The sequence below is a fragment of the Passer domesticus genome, chromosome 9 (genome assembly GCF_036417665.1).
Source record: "Passer domesticus isolate bPasDom1 chromosome 9, bPasDom1.hap1, whole genome shotgun sequence".
In the NCBI taxonomy this organism is placed as follows: domain Eukaryota; kingdom Metazoa; phylum Chordata; class Aves; order Passeriformes; family Passeridae; genus Passer; species Passer domesticus.
In genome coordinates this window covers 15,297,585-15,316,420 of record NC_087482.1, presented here as the reverse complement: position 1 = coordinate 15,316,420, position 18,836 = coordinate 15,297,585, and the positions used below count along the sequence as shown (strand labels likewise).

Genomic DNA, 18,836 nt, shown 5'->3' with positions numbered 1-18,836 from the left:
GCGGCAGGGCTCCCGCTCGGGGCTGCTCCTGTGCCTTGGGCCTCTGGGCACTCAGGGCCAGCTCCGCAGCAGCTGCAGCGCCAGGGACGTTGCTGCACCAGTCCCGTTTCCCCGGGGCTCTGAACCAGCTCCAGAGGCCTGGAAGCCGAGGCACCTCCAGCTTTGGCTGCTGCCGGGCCAGGCAAGGGCAGGCCCTGGGGGAAGAGCTGCTGCCACACAGCCCCGGCCAGGGCTGAGCCCGGCACAGCAAGTACCTGCTGTGCCTGTGCCCGTGTCTGGCTTTGCCTTCCTTCCTGCAGCAGGGGCTGGCACCGAAGATGGAGTGCTTCCTTCAAGAAATGCCACCTTCCACTGAAGCACTATGTCCATCTCTTGACAAAGGAAGGGAGACAGCTACATCAGATGGAGCTGTTCCCCACTTGGGTGGTGGCATCAGAGGGAATATTTGTGAAATTTATGGAGCAGGAAAATGGCCAGGTTACAGTGGCATGATGAGAGCACTTCCACCTCCAAACAGCCACCCTTTTCCTAATCTGCAGGGCTGGATATAGTGGGGGATCTCAGGGTGTGTTACAGTTTGGGCTGCCTGTCAGCTGATGCCCAATAACTTCCGGCAGAGGCTGGGCAGAAGCTGCAGCCAGGCCAGGCTGGGAAACAGCCCTGCAGGGCGTGAATGCAGCAGCGGGGCAGCGAGGCTGCCATGGATCCCTTCCTGCTGTGCCGGGCACGACGTGTCCAGATGTGCAGCCAAAGCCCCCGGCTGCTGAGTCCCAGGGGAAGCATGAGGGAAATGCACCCACCTTGTCTTTTCTGCAGACGTTCCTTCAGCATTTGCCACACGATTTCTAATGGGTCCTGGAATTTCTTGCCTGCCATGTCTTTGGTCTCTCCTGTGGGTGGACCTTTAGAGAAAGTAGTTCCATTTCCCAGGAATGGATCCCACAAAAGCAGGGCTCAGCCTTTGGGGTCAGCAGGGACACACTACTCACCCCTGCCATGGGAGCTGGGCTTTTGTGCAGCATCCAAGGTAGGAGTTGGTGGAGTTGTCCCTTCAGACACAGCTGTAAAACAAGAGACACAGAAACTTCTGTCACCTGGCCCTGAGCAGTCAGTCAAACATTACGCCTTGATGGGACAGTGAGAACATACCTGCAGAATGCTCAGAGGGCTTCACAACTTCAGAGCGCCAGGCTAATGGAGAATCCTTTCCAGCATCCCAGTCTGGAAGCAAACCAAGATGAGAACTGTTTCCATTGTGTGCCAGGGCTGGCTCTGGCCCTGAGCTGGCGGCAGGGCTCCCGCTCGGGGCTGCTCCTGTGCCTTGGGCCTCTGGGCACTCAGGGCCAGCTCCGCAGCAGCTGCAGCGCCAGGGACCTTGCTGCACCAGTCCTGTTTCCCCGGGGCTCTGAAACAGCTCCAGAGGCCTGGAAGCCGAGGCACCTCCAGCTTTGGCTGCTGCCGGGCCGGGCAAGGGCAGGCCCTGGGGGAAGAGCTGCTGCCACACAGCCCCAGCCAGGGCTGAGCCCGGCACAGCAATTACCTGCTGTGCCTGTGCCCGTGTCTGGCTTTGCCTTCCTTCCTGCAGCAGGGGCTGGCACCGAAGATGGAGTGCTTCCTTCAAGAAATGCCACCTTCCACTGAAGCACTATGTCCATCTCTTGACAAAGGAAGGGAGACAGCTGCATCAGATGGGGCTGTTCCCCACTTGGGTGGTGGTATCAGAGGTAATATTTGTGAAATTTATGGAGCAGGAAAATGGTCAGGTTATGGTGGCATGATGAGAGCACTTCCACCTCCAAACAGCCACCCTTTCCTAATCTGCAGGGCTGGATATAGTGGGGGATCTCAGGATGTGTTACAGTTAGGAATGCCTGTCAGTTGATGACAAATAACTTCCTACAGAGGCTGGGCTGTAGCTGCAGTCAGGCCAGGCTGGGAAACAGCCCTGCAGGGCGTGAAAGCAGCAGCGGGGCAGCGAGGCTGCCATGGATCCCTTCCTGCTGTGCCGGGCACGGCGTGTCCAGATGTGCAGCCAAAGCCCCTGGCTGCTGAGTCCCAGGGGAAGCATGAGGGAAATGCACCCACCTTGTCTTGTCTGCAGGAGATCCTTCAGCTCTTGCCTTATCTCTTTGGGTGATTGAAGGGATATCTTGTCTGTTCTGTCTTGGATCTTCCCTGTTGGAGTACCTTAGAGAAAAATATTTCCATTTCCCAGGAATGGACCCCACAAAAGCAAGGCTCAACCTTTGGGGTCAGCAGGGACACACTACTCACCCCTGAGATGGGAGCTGGGCTTGAGTGCAGCATCCAAGGTAGCAGCTGGAGAAGTCCTCCCTGTAGACACATCTGTAACACAACAGTCACAGAAGCTTCTGTCACCTGGTGGCTGCCCACTTGTCTACAATTCTTCCTTGGTGGCACACTGAGAACATACCTGCAGGAGGCTCCAAGGGCTTCAGAACTTTATTCATCCAAGCTGATGGAGAAGCCTTCCCAGCACCCTCATCTACAATGCAGCACAGATGAGAACATTTTCCAGTGTGTGCTGGGATCTCTTTCTGCCACAGGGAACTGGGCACTGCCAGGGAGTCGGGTAAGGCCATGGGAGCCAGATGTGAATAGACATGGCCAAAGCTGCCCAGGGGCCTGGGGAGCTCTGGGCTGGCTCCTGGTCACTCTCCACACTCTTTCCCTGCCCTCAGCAACATCCCTGGGAGGGCTGGCTGCAGCAGTGCAGGGACCTGGGACTCTCCCCCTCACACACAGAAGAAATCCTCCCTAAAGCATGGGGGAAAACTGCAGCAGGCAGTGCCACAGCTATCCATCCTGCCCTCCCTCTGTCCCTCCTGCCCTCCTTCTGTGGGGAAACCCCCCAGATCCCAAGGGCAAACAGCCAGGCCCTCTCAGGACACACTGGAGCCTTGCTCTCCCCCTCTGTCCTTTCCCCACCGTGGGCACCCCGTGCAGTCGCTGCCAGGTTTCAGGACATGTCTCCCATGGAGGGACCCCAGCAGGACTGCTCAGTGCCCTGAGCCTGCTCGGGATAATTCCCCTGGGCTGTGCTGCTCTAGTCCAGGCTGTGCCCGCACTGCCAAACAGCAGAGAGGGCAGCTCAAGCCTCAGCAGGGCTCAGGCCCAGAGGCACAGCAATTACCTCCTGTGCCTGTGCCTGGCATGGCCTCCCTTCCTGGAGCTGAGGCTGGCATGCAACCACTGCTTCCTCCGGGAAATGCTTCTTTCTCCGCAGGCTCTCCTTTCATTTCTGGAGAATGGAGAAGAGACAGCTGGATCAGATGAAAACATTCCTGACTGGGAATGGGGAAGGGGACAATTTCAGGAGGCATCACTTGTGAAAGGGATGCATAAGGATCAGAAAACACCCAGGATTTTGGGACAACCCAAGGCTGCTTCCTTCCCCAAACAGCCCCAACATCTGATCTGCCTGGACACCAGGAAATTGCAGGGCATCTGAGGGTGGGCATGGCCTGTGGTGCAATTGGGGCTGTCTGCCAGCTGATGCCAAATGCCTTCCTGCAGAGGCTGGGCAGAAGCTGCAGTCAGGCCAGGCTGGGAAACAGCCCTGCAGGGCGTGAAAGCAGCAGCGGGGCAGCGAGGCTGCCATGGATCCCTTCCTGCTGTGCCGGGCACGACGTGTCCAGATGTGCAGCCAATGCCCCCGGCTGCTGAGTCCCAGGAGCAGCATGAGGGAAATGCACCCACCTTGTCTTCTCTGCAGACGTTCCTTCAGCATTTGCCACATGATTTCTAATGGGTCCTGGAATTTCCTGCCTGCCATGTCTTTGGTCTCTCCTGTCAGAGGACCTTAAGAGAAAGTGGTTCCATTTCCCAGGAATGGACCCCACAAAAGCAGGGCTCAGCCTGAGGGGTCAGCAGGGACACACTACTCACCCCTGCCATGGGAGCTGGGCTTTTGTGCAGCATCCAAGGTAGGAGTTGGTGAGGTCGTCCCTGCAGACACGCCTGTAACACAACAGCCAGAGAAGCTTCTGTCACCTGGTTCTTACCAGTCAGTCAAACATTACGCCTTGGTGGGACAGTGAGAACATACCTGCAGAATGCTCAGAGTGCTTCACAACTTCAGAGCGCCAGGCTAATGGAGAATCCTTCCCAGCATCCCAGTCTGGAAGCAAACCAAGATGAGAACTGTTTCCATTGTGTGCCAGGGCTGGCTCTGGCCCTGGGCTGGCGGCAGGGCTCCCGCTCGGGGCTGCTCCTGTGCCTTGGGCCTCTGGGCACTCAGGGCCAGCTCCGCAGCAGCTGCAGCGCCAGGGACGTTGCTGCACCAGCCCCGTTTCGCCGGGGCTCTGAACCAGCTCCAGAGGCCTGGAAGCCGAGGCGCCTCCAGCTTTGGCTGCTGCCAGGCCGGGCAAGGGCAGGCCCTGGGAGAAGAGCTGCTGCCACACAGCCCCGGCCAGGCCTGAGCCCGGCACAGCAATTACCTGCTGTGCCTGTGCCCGTGTCTGGCTTCGCCTTCCTTCCTGCAGCAGGGGCTGGCACCGAAGATGGAGTGCTTCCTTCAAGAAATACCACCTTCCACTGAAGCACTATGTCCATCTCTTGACAAAGGAAGGGAGACAGCTGCATCAGATGGAGCTGTTTCCCACTTGGGTGGTGGCATCAGAGGTAATATTTGTGAAATTTATGGAGCAGGAAAATGGCCAGGTTACAGTGGCATGATGAGAGCACTTCCACCTCCAAACAGCCACCCTTTTCCTAATCTGCAGGGCTGGATATAGTGGGGGATCTCAGGGTGTCTTACAGTTTGGGCATGGCCTGTCAGCTGATGCCCAATAACTTCCGGCAGAGGCTGGGCAGAAGCTGCAGCCAGGCCAGGCTGGCAAACAGCCCTGCAGGGCGTGAAAGCAGCAGCGGGGCAGCGAGGCTGCCATGGATCTCTTCCCACTGTGCCAGGCATGGCGTGTCCAGATGTGCAGCCACAGACCCCGGCTGCTGACTCCCAGGGGAAGCATGAGGGAAATGCACCCACCTTCTCTTGTCTGCAGGGGATCCTTCAGCTCTTGCCTCATCTGTTTGGTTGCTTCCAGGGATATCTTATCTGTTGTATCTTGGATTTTCCCTGTTGGAGTACCTTAGAGAAAAATATTTCCATTTGCCAGGAATGGATCCCAGAAAAGCAGGGTTCAGCCTGTGGGGTCAGCAGGGACACACTACTCACCCCTGAGATGGGAGCTGGGCTTGAGTGCAGCATCCAAGGTAGCAGCTGGAGAAGCTGGAGAAGTCTTCCCTGTAGACACATCTGTAACACAACAGCCACAGAAGCTTCTGTCACCTGGTGCCTGCCCGCTTGTCTACAATTCTTCCTTGGTGGCACACTGAGAACATACCTGCAGGAGGCTCCAAGGGCTTCAAAACTTTCTTCATCCAAGCTGATGGAGAAGCCTTCCCAGCACCCTCATCTACAATGCAGCACAGATGAGAACATTTTCCAGTGTGTACTGGGATCTCTTTCTGCCACAGGGAACTGGGCACTGCCAGGGAGTCGGGTAAGGCCATGGGAGCCAGATGTGAATAGACATGGCCAAAGCTGCCCAGGGGCCTGGGGAGCTCTGGGCTGGCTCCTGGTCACTCTCCACACTCTTTCCCTGCCCTCAGCAACATCCCTGGGAGGGCTGGCTGCAGCAGTGCAGGGACCTGGGACTCTCCCCCTCACACACAGAAGAAATCCTCCCTAAAGCATGGGGGAAAACTGCAGCAGGCAGTGCCACAGCTATCCATCCTGCCCTCCCTCTGTCCCTCCTGCCCTCCTTCTGTGGGGAAACCCCCCAGATCCCAAGGGCAAACAGCCAGGCCCTCTCAGGACACACTGGAGCCTTGCTCTCCCCCTCTGTCCTTTCCCCACCGTGGGCACCCCGTGCAGTCGCTGCCAGGTTTCAGGACATGTCTCCCATGGAGGGACCCCAGCAGGACTGCTCAGTGCCCTGAGCCTGCTCGGGATAATTCCCCTGGGCTGTGCTGCTCTAGTCCAGGCTGTGCCCGCACTGCCAAACAGCAGAGAGGGCAGCTCAAGCCTCAGCAGGGCTCAGGCCCAGAGGCACAGCAATTACCTCCTGTGCCTGTGCCTGGCATGGCCTCCCTTCCTGGAGCTGAGGCTGGCATGCAACCACTGCTTCCTCCGGGAAATGCTTCTTTCTCCGCAGGCTCTCCTTTCATTTCTGGAGAATGGAGAAGAGACAGCTGGATCAGATGAAAACATTCCTGACTGGGAATGGGGAAGGGGACAATTTCAGGAGGCATCACTTGTGAAAGGGATGCATAAGGATCAGAAAACACCCAGGATTTTGGGACAACCCAAGGCTGCTTCCTTCCCCAAACAGCCCCAACATCTGATCTGCCTGGACACCAGGAAATTGCAGGGCATCTGAGGGTGGGCATGGCCTGTGGTGCAACTGGGGCTGTCTGCCAGCTGATGCCAAATGCCTTCCTGCAGAGGCTGGGCAGAAGCTGCAGTCAGGCCAGGCTGGGAAACAGCCCTGCAGGGCGTGAAAGCAGCAGCGGGGCAGCGAGGCTGCCATGGATCCCTTCCTGCTGTGCCGGGCACGACGTGTCCAGATGTGCAGCCAATGCCCCCGGCTGCTGAGTCCCAGGAGCAGCATGAGGGAAATGCACCCACCTTGTCTTCTCTGCAGACGTTCCTTCAGCATTTGCCACATGATTTCTAATGGGTCCTGGAATTTCCTGCCTGCCATGTCTTTGGTCTCTCCTGTCAGAGGACCTTAAGAGAAAGTGGTTCCATTTCCCAGGAATGGACCCCACAAAAGCAGGGCTCAGCCTGAGGGGTCAGCAGGGACACACTACTCACCCCTGCCATGGGAGCTGGGCTTTTGTGCAGCATCCAAGGTAGGAGTTGGTGAGGTCGTCCCTGCAGACACGCCTGTAACACAACAGCCAGAGAAGCTTCTGTCACCTGGTTCTTACCAGTCAGTCAAACATTACGCCTTGGTGGGACAGTGAGAACATACCTGCAGAATGCTCAGAGGGCTTCACAACTTCAGAGCGCCAGGCTAATGGAGAATCCTTCCCAGCATCCCAGTCTGGAAGCAAACCAAGATGAGAACTGTTTCCATTGTGTGCCAGAGCTGGCTCTGGCCCTGGGCTGGCGGCAGGGCTCCCGCTCGGGGCTGCTCCTGTGCCTTGGGCCTCTGGGCACTCAGGGCCAGCTCCGCAGCAGCTGCAGCGCCAGGGACGTTGCTGCACCAGCCCCGTTTCGCCGGGGCTCTGAACCAGCTCCAGAGGCCTGGAAGCCGAGGCGCCTCCAGCTTTGGCTGCTGCCAGGCCGGGCAAGGGCAGGCCCTGGGAGAAGAGCTGCTGCCACACAGCCCCGGCCAGGCCTGAGCCCGGCACAGCAATTACCTGCTGTGCCTGTGCCCGTGTCTGGCTTCGCCTTCCTTCCTGCAGCAGGGGCTGGCACCGAAGATGGAGTGCTTCCTTCAAGAAATACCACCTTCCACTGAAGCACTATGTCCATCTCTTGACAAAGGAAGGGAGACAGCTGCATCAGATGGAGCTGTTTCCCACTTGGGTGGTGGCATCAGAGGTAATATTTGTGAAATTTATGGAGCAGGAAAATGGCCAGGTTACAGTGGCATGATGAGAGCACTTCCACCTCCAAACAGCCACCCTTTTCCTAATCTGCAGGGCTGGATATAGTGGGGGATCTCAGGGTGTCTTACAGTTTGGGCATGGCCTGTCAGCTGATGCCCAATAACTTCCGGCAGAGGCTGGGCAGAAGCTGCAGCCAGGCCAGGCTGGCAAACAGCCCTGCAGGGCGTGAAAGCAGCAGCGGGGCAGCGAGGCTGCCATGGATCTCTTCCCACTGTGCCGGGCACGGCGTGTCCAGATGTGCAGCCAAAGCCCCCGGCTCCTGTGTGCCAGGGGAAGCATGAGGCAAATGCACCCACCTTGTCCTCCCTGCAGCACTTTCTTCAGCATTTGCCACATAATTTCTAATGGATTCTGGAATTTCTTGTCTGCCATGTCTTTGATCTCTTCTGGTGGAGGACTTAAAGAGAAAGTAGTTCCATTTCCCAGGAATGGACCCCACAAAAGCAGGGCTCAGCCTGAGGAGTCAGCAGGGACACACTACTCACCTCTGCGATGGTTGCCAGGCTTCTGTGTAGGAATCAGCAAAGGAGCTGGAGAAGTCCTCCCTGCAGACACACTTGTAACACAAAAGCCACAGAAGCTTCTGCCATCTCTGCTGATCTGCACGGGCACCACTGAGCCGCAGGAGCGGTGAGGGGATCGTGCAGGGCGCGGGCACACACGTGCATGGTTCTGTGCTGGCACCTGCAGCGATGCCTCCCTGGCCCAGCTTTGGGCTCTGAGCTGGCAGCTCTCCCAGGGGAAAGGCCTTGACCTACCCTCAGCATCTCCCACAGCCTCAGTCCTGGACGTGGCTTGGGAAGCTGCACCACCTTCACCAGCAGGTTCAGCTGCAAAGAAAGACAGGACAGAAGACCTGTAAATCCACCAACAGAAACACCAGCCAAACCTCACTAAAAAGTCACCACTACTCCTTGAAGTAAAATAGCCTGATGCATGTTAATACCTAAGCTTGTAAGCTGTAAAACCCATTGTTAGGAGAAGTAAAATATTTTATTTTAAACTGTATTATTCATGAGGTTGTTTTAAGTGAACTGAATATTTAAGGTGTGATATGCAAATTTATTTCAAAAAATAAAATATTTTAGTGCTTTTGTTATAACAGAGAAAAGATATAGAAGTAAAAGCTAATGAAACACTGTAAAGAATATATTAGAACAATAATATGATTCGTGAAAAATCGGAAAAAAATTAAGTATATAAGATACAAACCAGATTTAAGTTTAAAGAAACACTAAAAGTAACATTAAATCAGAAAGGATATAACAAAAGCTGTTAGATATTTAATAAGGATCAAATTAAAATAAAGGAAAAAAGCCAAGTATAGCTGAAAGAAAGAGAAGTGTACAGACTAATTACAACTTTAGAGCTAAAATGTCAAAGAAATAAAACTATAACAATTAGAAATAAGCAGATGCTATCCTAAATCCTGAAAAACAATTTAAAAGTCTCTTATAAATCTTATGAAGTAAATACTGAGAATGAGACGAATGACGTCAGTGACTAGATCCCAAGGTGTAAGCTCTGCTACCAAGAAGATACACATCTTGGCCCTTTGGCTGCAACCCAAAGGGGCTTTGAGAGAGCTAGAGAGTTAAAACTGCAGAGGATTATTGTCACTGTATCAGTCATCCAAGCCCAAAAAGAATGAGCCATATACACACTCCCAAGTTAGTGCAGTACGCTATAATTTTAACAAATTCAGAATGTGCACTATGAGTAGTAAAAGACACTGCAAAAAAGAAAATGTGAAATAGAGCAAAAAGAATAAAATGGCAAAATTTGTAAGCAATATGTTAAAACTTTTTGTTCTGGAAGAGCTAGAGAAGAAATAAATCCTGAGAGTAGAATAAAGCAAATTGCTCAAGAATTAGAAAACAAGAACATGAGACAGTTATAAAGACACGTTTTAGCAGGCAACATAAGAAAACATGAAAAACTTATTTTACAATATTACCAGCCTTAAACGACTATGGAGTCAAAATATATCTAAATTACAATAAGCACATGCATTGATATAAAAAATATAATTGACAATCCAAAGAAAAGAAATTAAAGATTTAGAATAATCTACCTTATGAGAAGAGCTGTTAATTTTATGCCCTGACTAGTAGTATGAAAGTGTAGTTGTCAAGTTTTATAAATACTAAACATAAAATTAGAAAATAAGTAAGCTTTGTCAAAGTGTATCCTAAAAGTACAAATTTAATAAATTAATAGAGAAAGGGAGGGATTCTGATAGATTGTATGCACAAATTCATGCTGAGACTACAATAATCTCGCCTAATGAAAATCCTAGCATAACAAAGGAGGGTTCAGGGCAATCAACATGCACCAAAATCCTAGCCTGAATATTCATCCCCAGAAATGCTGATTCCAGAAGATTATTTCTCTGACCAAACCTCAGCAATGTGCATTCGATTTGCATCATCTATAAGATAAATGTGTGCCTCCTAGAATGCATATTGCAGGAGATTTTCCTCTAACAAAGTGAATTTTTTACCAGTTTTGGGGAAACTCTCAGCAAGAGCTGCAGCAAGAAAGGAAAAAATACAAGAATATGCAAAAAGGATAAAAACAACCATAAGAAAGCAGAAAAACTCCTGCTCTCCACACCGCTTGGAGCTTGGAAATGGACAAAAAAGACTTTGAGAGAGCTGTCCCTTCGTGATGCACAGGGGAGAGAAATGCCCCACCTGTCTCACCTGACGCTGTTAGCCTGCTTCAGGGCCAATCTGATATTTGCTTCTAGATTTTCTACGACTGAATTTTAATTATGGAATAAATTCTCCTTATTAATCAAAAAAAGCTAATTCATTTAAAACATGCGGGACTCCTGGAACCCTCATCAGGCAACCCAAAATATCCCTTTGTGCCTCTTCAGGTCCAGGCCCAGATGATCCCACAGAAGGAAATGCGCCCTCAGCCCAGGGATGCTCAGCATGGGCTCCCCCATCCCCTCGGGGCCCCGCCGCTGGGCACAGCAGCCCCTGCCTGGCTCCTGCCTGCCCACACCGTGGCCATCCACGGCTGCTCCTGGGCATGGAGCTCAGGCAGTGCTGCTGCCAGGTGGGCTTTGCTGCTGCTACCACCCAGACATAACTGTGAAAACTCCAACTCTTTATTTGAATATAAAATGTGGGCCACGCCCTGCCCTGCCAGGCAAGGGCTGCCCACCTTCAGTCCTGGCCGGGGAACAGGACCAGGGGGCTCAGGGGCAGAGGTACTCGTTGAGGAGCGGTGGGTTTTGGGATGGCCTCGTGACACTGCTGCAGCCATGGCAGGGCAGATAGGGGCAGAAGTGGAGAGCTGAGGTCATGGCTCAAATTCTCGCTGCCTGCGTTGTTAGGCTGTTCTTCTGGAGATGGAGAGGAGCACCTGTGAAGAGAGGAGGTGGCTGAGGCCCCAGCTGCCAGTGGCACACAGGGACCCTCGTGCACAGCTGGGCCCAGTCCTGGCCTCCACGGCTGCTCCTGGACATGGAGCTCAGGCAGTGCTGCTGACAGGTTGGCTTTGCTGGTGCAACCTCCCAGGCACTCGCGTGACAACTGCATCTCTTTATTGCAGCAGAAGAGCTGATTTGGGAAGTGCTGTGCTGCCCCATGTCTTCAGCCCCACTAGCTGCCCACACCCACAGTGGCACTGGGCCGCCCCCAGAAAACTGTCGAATCTGGGCTGTGGCTGCAGGGCACAGCTGCTCTACAGCACAGGTGGACTGCCTTGGGGGTAGGACTGCCCTGAGGGTAGGGACAAGGAACGGGGTGAGGTCTGCTCTATGTTTTCCGAAGGTGATTATTCTACAGACGACCAGGGGCAGGCCAACACTGCACTAAAGGCATACACCAACTTACAAACTTGGCAGGGTCCCAGGGGAGGATACAATCTTTAGCCAATTGGGAGAAACTGAGGGTGGAACACCAGGCGGGGAATACAATATTTAAACCAATTGGGGATTACAGGGGAGGGGAAGAACTTAAACAAACCAATGGGGTTCCGAACGATACAAAATTGATAGGGAAGTTTCTAGAGCAAGGGGCAGGCTTGGAGAGGGACTGACATGCAATGGGAGGAGGAACAGTGAACAAAAGGGCAGGTCTTTGGAGAGATGGACAAGTGGGGCAAAACCAACAAATGGGGTAAAGGAGCAAGCCCTTGGTAATAAAATATGCTATAACAATAGAAAATAAGGGGAGGGGTATAAAACTGACTGCTAGGACCGAATTACAATCAAAGACATGAACTGCAGTGCCGAAGCTCTGAGTCGAGGTTCAGTTGAGCACTTCCAAATAATTTCCTGGCAGAAACAGATAGCCAGACTTGCCCTTATCACATGCAAACAGAGGGTTCCCCAACAGCAACCCATTCTGAGGCTCTTCTGGGCATGGGAAACACGTGTTGTGGGGTCGGCCGCATCTGTGGGAGCGATGGGGAGCGTGAGCCCATGCTGTGCTGCACTGCTGAGCTGGCAGCACGGTGGATACGGGCAGGACGTTCTCTTTTTCCCCCAGAGCTGGGGCCTGCAGGCACCTTGCCGCCCCTGGGCACAGGCTGTGCCAGCCAACAAAGCCCAGCAGGCCGGGAGGAGAGCCCGGGGCCAGCGCAGCTGCTTGGGCAGTGGCTGCTGCCAGGGACACGGGCCAAAGCCATCCCTGAGCAGCCACTGCCACCCCTGGCCCTCCCTAAAAAATTCTAGGTTACATCTGTAAATTGCATGCTGCACTTTCCTTCATGTTTTTCCCAATACCAGGAAGTTTCTATATATAGTAACGCCCTTGAGAATCTCTGATTATTTCCAGGTTTTCTTTTCTTTTTTTTTTTTTTTTTTTTTTGAGACAGATGAAACAGTCTTATTGGTTTTAGTTTTGGCAGGTCTGTTTTTTTTTCTCAGCATGATGGTTTACTTATTATCTACATTTAAACTTGTTTTTATTTATGGTTATTTTTGGTCCCCAAGCAATTATTTTGACAGTCTTTTGTTCACTTCTTACTTGATGTTCCATAGATGAACATTTTGGACTCTCTTTTTATAGGAATATAAAAATCTGAGAAAGCTCTATTTTTAATTTTGATAACATTCTCTCTCCCCGCTCCTAGCTTTCACAATGATTGTTTTTGAAACATCACGGAGGATAGATAGAGTTATTTGGGAAATAACCAATAGGCTTGGCTTAACCTGGGTATTGGATTATTATTTTCAGTGCTATAAACCTACATTGCTTCAAGGTTCACACCATGGTCCTGATTTGTGGCTCACTGCATGGATGACTGTCTGAATTAAAACAATGTTTGTGAGGCAGCTGAAGAGCTTAGACCTCAGAGATTAAAATTCCTAGGAAGAGGAGGAGACAGAAGAATGGATAAAATCCTGATTCAAAGGGTTTTTTCTCACTTCTAGTATGCCAGAAGTATGGTAGACTACACCTGTCTTCAAATGTCATTTACTTACAGAAAAACTCTCTACAGTGTCAGACTCCAGGAGAAATGACTCAACACTTTGCCTCCCAATGCATCAGCTTTAATTCTAGTGAGAGGTAGGCCTTAATTACAGTCCGATTAGAGCAAATCAACACAGCAGTCTTGCCATTGTGAGAGTGGCAAGAGGAATTTGCTTGTGAACAGATGAATATGTCCCACACAGTAATTAACAAAATTTGCCCTGACTTGGAAGAAAGTAGACAAGGAGCAATGCAGTATTTGGGTTTTATTCAGGGATAAATGGGGCAAGAAGCTGTAACAACTTACCTGTTTTACAGAACACAAGTACTGATATGGCAAGTAATGCACCCACATGAAGGGATCTTCAGGACATTCCTTTATTTCTCTAACCAGGAATGGGCAGCAAAATGCTGGCATTTATCTGAACTGGAAGCCGTGTTGCTCTCCTGTTTCTCCTTGAGCACACTGAGTGTTATTTGCAGACTTCACTGTCCAGCCCATCAATCCTCTCGTGGCCAATTGCTAAATGGCACAAGTACCAAAATACAGGTGCCAGCATAATCAGCCCAGCACTAATGCAGCACTGCTTTGATGGTGCACAGGAGCACAGAATGGCTTGGCTTGGAAGGGACATTTAAAGGCCATCTAGTCCCAATGGCCTGCAGTGAGCAGGGACAGCTTGAACTAGGTCAGGTTGCTCAGAGCAGGAGCTTGAATGTCTGCAGGGATGGATGTCCACCTCCCTGGGCAACCTGTGCCAGGGTTTCAAAAGCAAATGTGTAAAAAATGTGTTTCTTTCATCTAGTCTGAATTGACCATCTTTTAGATTAAAACCATTCCCTCTCTGTCTGGTCACAAAAGGCTCTACTAAAAATTCTGTCCCATCTCTTTACAAGCCCCCAGAAGGCCCTGAAAGGCAGCAATCAGGTGTCCCTGGAGTCTTCTCTCTTCCAGGCTGAACACTGCCAGCTCTCCCAGCCTGTCTCCAAAGCAGAAGGGCTCCAGCCCTCAGAGCATTTTGTCCCTCCTCTGGACTAGATCCAACAGGTCCATGTCCTTCCTGCCTTGGGGACCCAGAGCAGGATGCAGTACTCTGTCCTGGGAGAGATCGAGACACTACAAAGCAACACAGTCCATTTCCAGAAGGCTTCAAACCCTGTTTTTATTCTAGCCTGCATGCTTTTTCTCCATTCTTACAAAGCTCTTAAGTTTATACTTTACACATTGGTCACGAGATACAAACAAAATACTCATTGAAATAGGGAGTTGCAGGTTTCTCTTATTTATCCTTCTTTCTTTCTTGGTTTCCATGTCAATAACCTTGGTAGAAAATTCTTTCAGGGGTTAGCATGGATCCTCTTATCAAATTTCTCGATGGCTCACAGAGGTCACTGTAAAACCTCTTCCACAGTACTCCAGGTGGGGTCTCACCAGAGCAGAGAGGTGGAATCACTTCCTTCAACCTGCTGGGCACTCTCCCTTGGATGCACATGGCTGCCTCATGTCCAGCCTCTCTTCTAGCAGCCACCCCAAGTCCTTGGTGGAGCTGCTCTCCATCCCTTCATGTCCCAGCCTGTGAGATCAGCTGAGCTGGGACTGTGTCACAGCCCTTGGGCAGAGCAGCTGGACAGGATGAGCTCCCTCCCGAAGAAGGCAGATCCAGCTCCCGAAACAACTGCACCCTGGCCATGAGCTCACAGCAGGCTCTGAGGTGCCAGAGGTGCCAGAGCCCCGTGGTTGCACAGCAGCACAAGGAGCCAGCAGTCAGTCCCTGAGCACAACTGTTGCGGCAGCAGCGGCGGTGGCAGCAGCGGTGCTGACGTTGGGACAGCGGTGTCAGGACAGCGGTGGCAGCAAGAGCTGCGGGACTGGCGGAGGACAAGGCACCATGGCCCTTGCTCTGCGCCTCCTACTCCTGCTGCTCCTGGCCGTGGCCCTTCCTGCCAGGGCTGCCCAGGCTTCTCCGCTGCAAGCGCGACGAGCAGGTGAGCCGGCAGCCTGGCTGCCCTTTCCCGGGACAGCGCTCCCTGCTCCCTGGGAAGTGCTGGGGATGGTTTTGCCCAGGGCTTTTGGGAGGGTTTCCTCTGTGGGAGGGAGACCCCAGAGGTCTGGGGCTTCCTCAGTTTCCACTCCAAGGATGTTTCACAGAGCTCGGAAATAGTGTGGAGAGTGACCGGGGCAAGGCCATAGCTCTCCATCCCCCGGTACTGCTTTGGTCATGGCCATTGACATCTGGCTCCCATGGCCTTATCCGACCCATCCTCATGAAGAGGAACTACCTTTCTCTAATGTCCTCGAAGAGACAAGACCCAAGACACAGAAGACAAAAAATCCCTGGAGGCAGCCAAGCATCTGGACCAGATGATGAGTGCACAGGTGAGACGCCATGGTCAGTGCATTTCCCTCCCTTGCAGTGCCCAGATCCCTAAGGCAGAAGGAGATTCCAGTACACCATGGAAACACTTCTGATCTGTGCTCCCTTCTAGGTGAGGGTGCTGGGATGGCTTCTCCAGCAGTGGGGATGGAAGATGATTTGGAGCCCTTGGGAATTTCTGCAGGTTAGTTCACCAGTTTCCCTCAGAGAATAATTATTGTAAGCCTGGAAGAACAAGGTGACAGAAGCTTCTCTGGCTGTTGAGTTACAGGTGTGTCTGCAGGGAGGACTTTTCAAGCCCCAGGGCTGGATGCTGCACACAATCCCAGCTCCCATGGCAGGGGTGAGTAGTGTGTCCCTGCTGACACCGCAGGCTGAGTCCTATTTTTGTGGGATCCATCCACATGAACTGGAAGTACTTTTAAGGTCCTCCAACAGTCAGTACCAAAGAGGAGACAGCAAGTTCCTGGAGTCAGGAAAACATCTGGGCCAGATGCTGAGTGACCTGGAGAGATGCTGTGGTGGGTGCATTTCCCTCATGCTTCCCCTGGGACTCAGCAGCCGGGGCCTTTGGCTGCACATCTGGACACGCCGTGCCCGGCACAGCGGGAAGGGATCCATGGCAGCCTCGCTGCTGCTGCTGCTTTCACGCCCTGCAGGGCTGTTTCCCAGCCTGGCCTGGCTGCAGCTTCTGCCCAGCCTCTGCAGGAAGGCATTTGGCATCTGCTGACAGGGAGCCCAAACTGCACCATGGACCATGTCCACCCTGAGATCCCTTGCAACTTCCCAGTCTCCAGGCAGATCACAAGAGGTGGTGGTTTGGAGAAGGGAGGGGCCTGTCCAATCCCAAAAGCTCATCTGATTTCGTGATCCTTGTCCATGACTTTCACCAGTGTTAGCTTCTGAAGATGACACCTCCCCAATGGGGAACTGTCCCATCTGATCCATCTGTCCCTTTTCTTTCTCCAGCGATGACCCAAAATCTGGCACAGAAGGTGGCTGTTCCAGGAAGAAGCAGCGGCTCAGTGGCAGCCTCTTCTGCAGGAGAACAGGCAGTTCCAGGCACTGGCACAGCAGGTGATAGCTCCAGTGTCTCTTGAGAGGGCCTGAGCCTGTCCCCTGGGGCTGGGGGAGCTGTCACGGGGCAGGGAGGGCCAGGGGTGGCAGTGGCTGCTCAGGGATGGCTTTGGCCCGTGTCCCTGGCAGCAGCCACTGCCCAAGCAGCTGCGCTGCCCCCGGGCTCTCCTCCCGGCCTGCTGGGCTTTGTTGGCTGGCACAGCCTGTGCCAAGGGCCGGCAAGGTGCCTGCAGGCCCCAGCTCTGGGGGAAACAGAGAACGTCCTGCCCGTATCCACCATGCTGCCAGCTCAGCAGTGCAGCACAGCACGGACTCACGCTCCCCATTGCTCCCACAGACGTTATCAATGAAACAGGAATATATGCCCTGGATCCAGTGCGCTTCCCAAGAATTGTCTGCCCCCAGGATGTGCTCAGGACCGGCATGATAGGCACGGTGTTGACAGTGTTCACTGTGCCACTTGTGCTGATAGGCTGCTATCTTGGCATTCGTAAGCTGTACGAGCTCAGACGGTCAGTTGTTGATTTTTCTCCACAGTTTTCTTATAACTCTACTTCTGGCATTGGTAGCATGACTGGGAGTCATGCTACTGTGGAGTTGTGGCCAGTCCATTGTTGTCCAAAGAACTCTGCTGAGGGTTCTGCTGCTGCCCAGTGCTTCCATTGGCCTCTTAATTGCTGGGCCTTGTTCTGTGGGTGCGCTGGGGCTGCAGCCAGAGCTGGCTCCCACTGAGGCTGCCTGGCCAAGAGCAGCCCCAGGGGCACGGGGCAGAGGCAGAGCAAGTTCTCCACAGTATTTGGGCAGCACAGCTCAGGACAGGACAGGACAGTGCTTATTTAGTACCTCATGTAAAGTTTTACAGTAAGAGTGGTGTTGCAGGTCAAGCAAATTTGCTCCAGATCAGTGTTAAAACAAATCCAACGTGATGAAGGTTTGGCTTTGGCCTTGAGACTTTGCTCTTTGTGTGAGCCCTGCTCTGGATTGATTCCCAGTCAATCTTGGAGCTGGTTTTGGGCGAAGGCTCATCCCAGCCCTGAGCCTTGGCAGTTCTCTGGCCTCAAAGGGAGAGCTGAGGCTGCACTGCACATGACTGGTGTTCAAGGCTCCATTATCAAAGAGTGTTGAGATGTTTAAATTACTGTATTCTTACTACATGGCTTTTGTTATGAAATTCCTTCATTAGTTTTGAAAACTTAATTGTAATAAAACTTCTTTCCCAGTGCTTTTTCCAGTTATTTGATATAGTCATTGATGGCCAAGGTATCCCATGGCTGAATTAGAAGACTGTAAGTATTATAAAATGAAATAATGTTGACACTCTTAGGTCTTTCACAGACTCCTGAAACTTATGTTGGTTTGATGTGACCAACAGAAGAGTTTGGCTCTGCTTTTAATTGAAACAAGCAGCAGAGCTGGAACCTGTTGAAGAGAGTCTCTTCACAGCTAAAGCAAACTGACAGGGTTCTTTTATTCCAGCTCTAAGCAGGAAGATAAAAATCTCTCAGCAGTTAATACTCCTGACCAGTAACTGATATAAACTAGGCATTTGGGCTGTTTGCTGCCTCACCCCGGAGTTCCTCAGAGCTGCAGCTCCCTGTTCTCTTGGCAGACAGGGGCTGGCTATGGATGACAGTCACGTCTCTGGCCTGGTGCACACCAGGTCCACACATGAGCTGTGGGATCGTCCTTGCACACCCTATCCTGGAAGAACCCAGGTCAGTGATGAGTCTGACACAGTTTGATGCATGGTAGCAAAAGAAGGCAAAATAAAGCCTAGAATTGGTACCATTCTTTAATATGCTTTTGCCACCAACATTATCCAAGTTCCTATGCTTGTTTTCCTGGAGAATTGGCACTCAACAGAGCTTCAGTGCCTTTGATCAAATCAGTCTTAAGAGCAGCTTGGGGCTGGTCAGTCATTTAGATGTCAGTACTGACTGGGGTCCAGGCAACAAAAGAACATAAGCTGCAGGCCACCCATACAGCTTTTCACCTTAATGAGCACAAAGCCTTTATTTTTGCCAACGGAGGGATGTTGGGAGGATTTTTGCACCATTGGGCCAAGGCACAAGGCTGTGGATCTACACAGCACTTTGGTAAGGAGGGGAACACAGGTGGGGGCAATCCAGGCTGTTAGCAGTGCCCCCACCCCCTGATTAGGGACAGCACAATTGCTTTTAGAGCTCCTTAACCAGCTGGTGAAAAAGTCATCTCCTTTTCTTGCCCCCTGCACAATGCCAGGCAAGTTGAACAGAAAATCTGCCTCTTCCTCCATGATTTCTGAGCACCAAAGCAAAGAACCACA

The 18,836-nt window shown here is 52.3% G+C and overlaps 2 long non-coding RNA genes across 2 annotated transcripts; both read right to left on the bottom strand.

Moving 5' to 3' along the window:
• Nucleotides 1–254: 254 nt before the first annotated feature.
• Nucleotides 255–1,069, bottom strand: LOC135307469 (uncharacterized). The gene is made up of 3 exons (XR_010368191.1): nucleotides 990–1,069; nucleotides 801–902; nucleotides 255–371 (listed from the first exon to the last, which is right to left on the bottom strand). It is a non-coding gene; the product is annotated as an uncharacterized LOC135307469 (long non-coding RNA).
• Nucleotides 1,070–2,106: 1,037 nt separating this feature from the next.
• LOC135307712 (uncharacterized) lies at nucleotides 2,107–2,508 on the bottom strand. The gene is made up of 3 exons (XR_010368387.1): nucleotides 2,435–2,508; nucleotides 2,275–2,346; nucleotides 2,107–2,187 (listed from the first exon to the last, which is right to left on the bottom strand). It is a non-coding gene; the product is annotated as an uncharacterized LOC135307712 (long non-coding RNA).
• Between the last annotated feature and the right edge of the window lie 16,328 nt (nucleotides 2,509–18,836).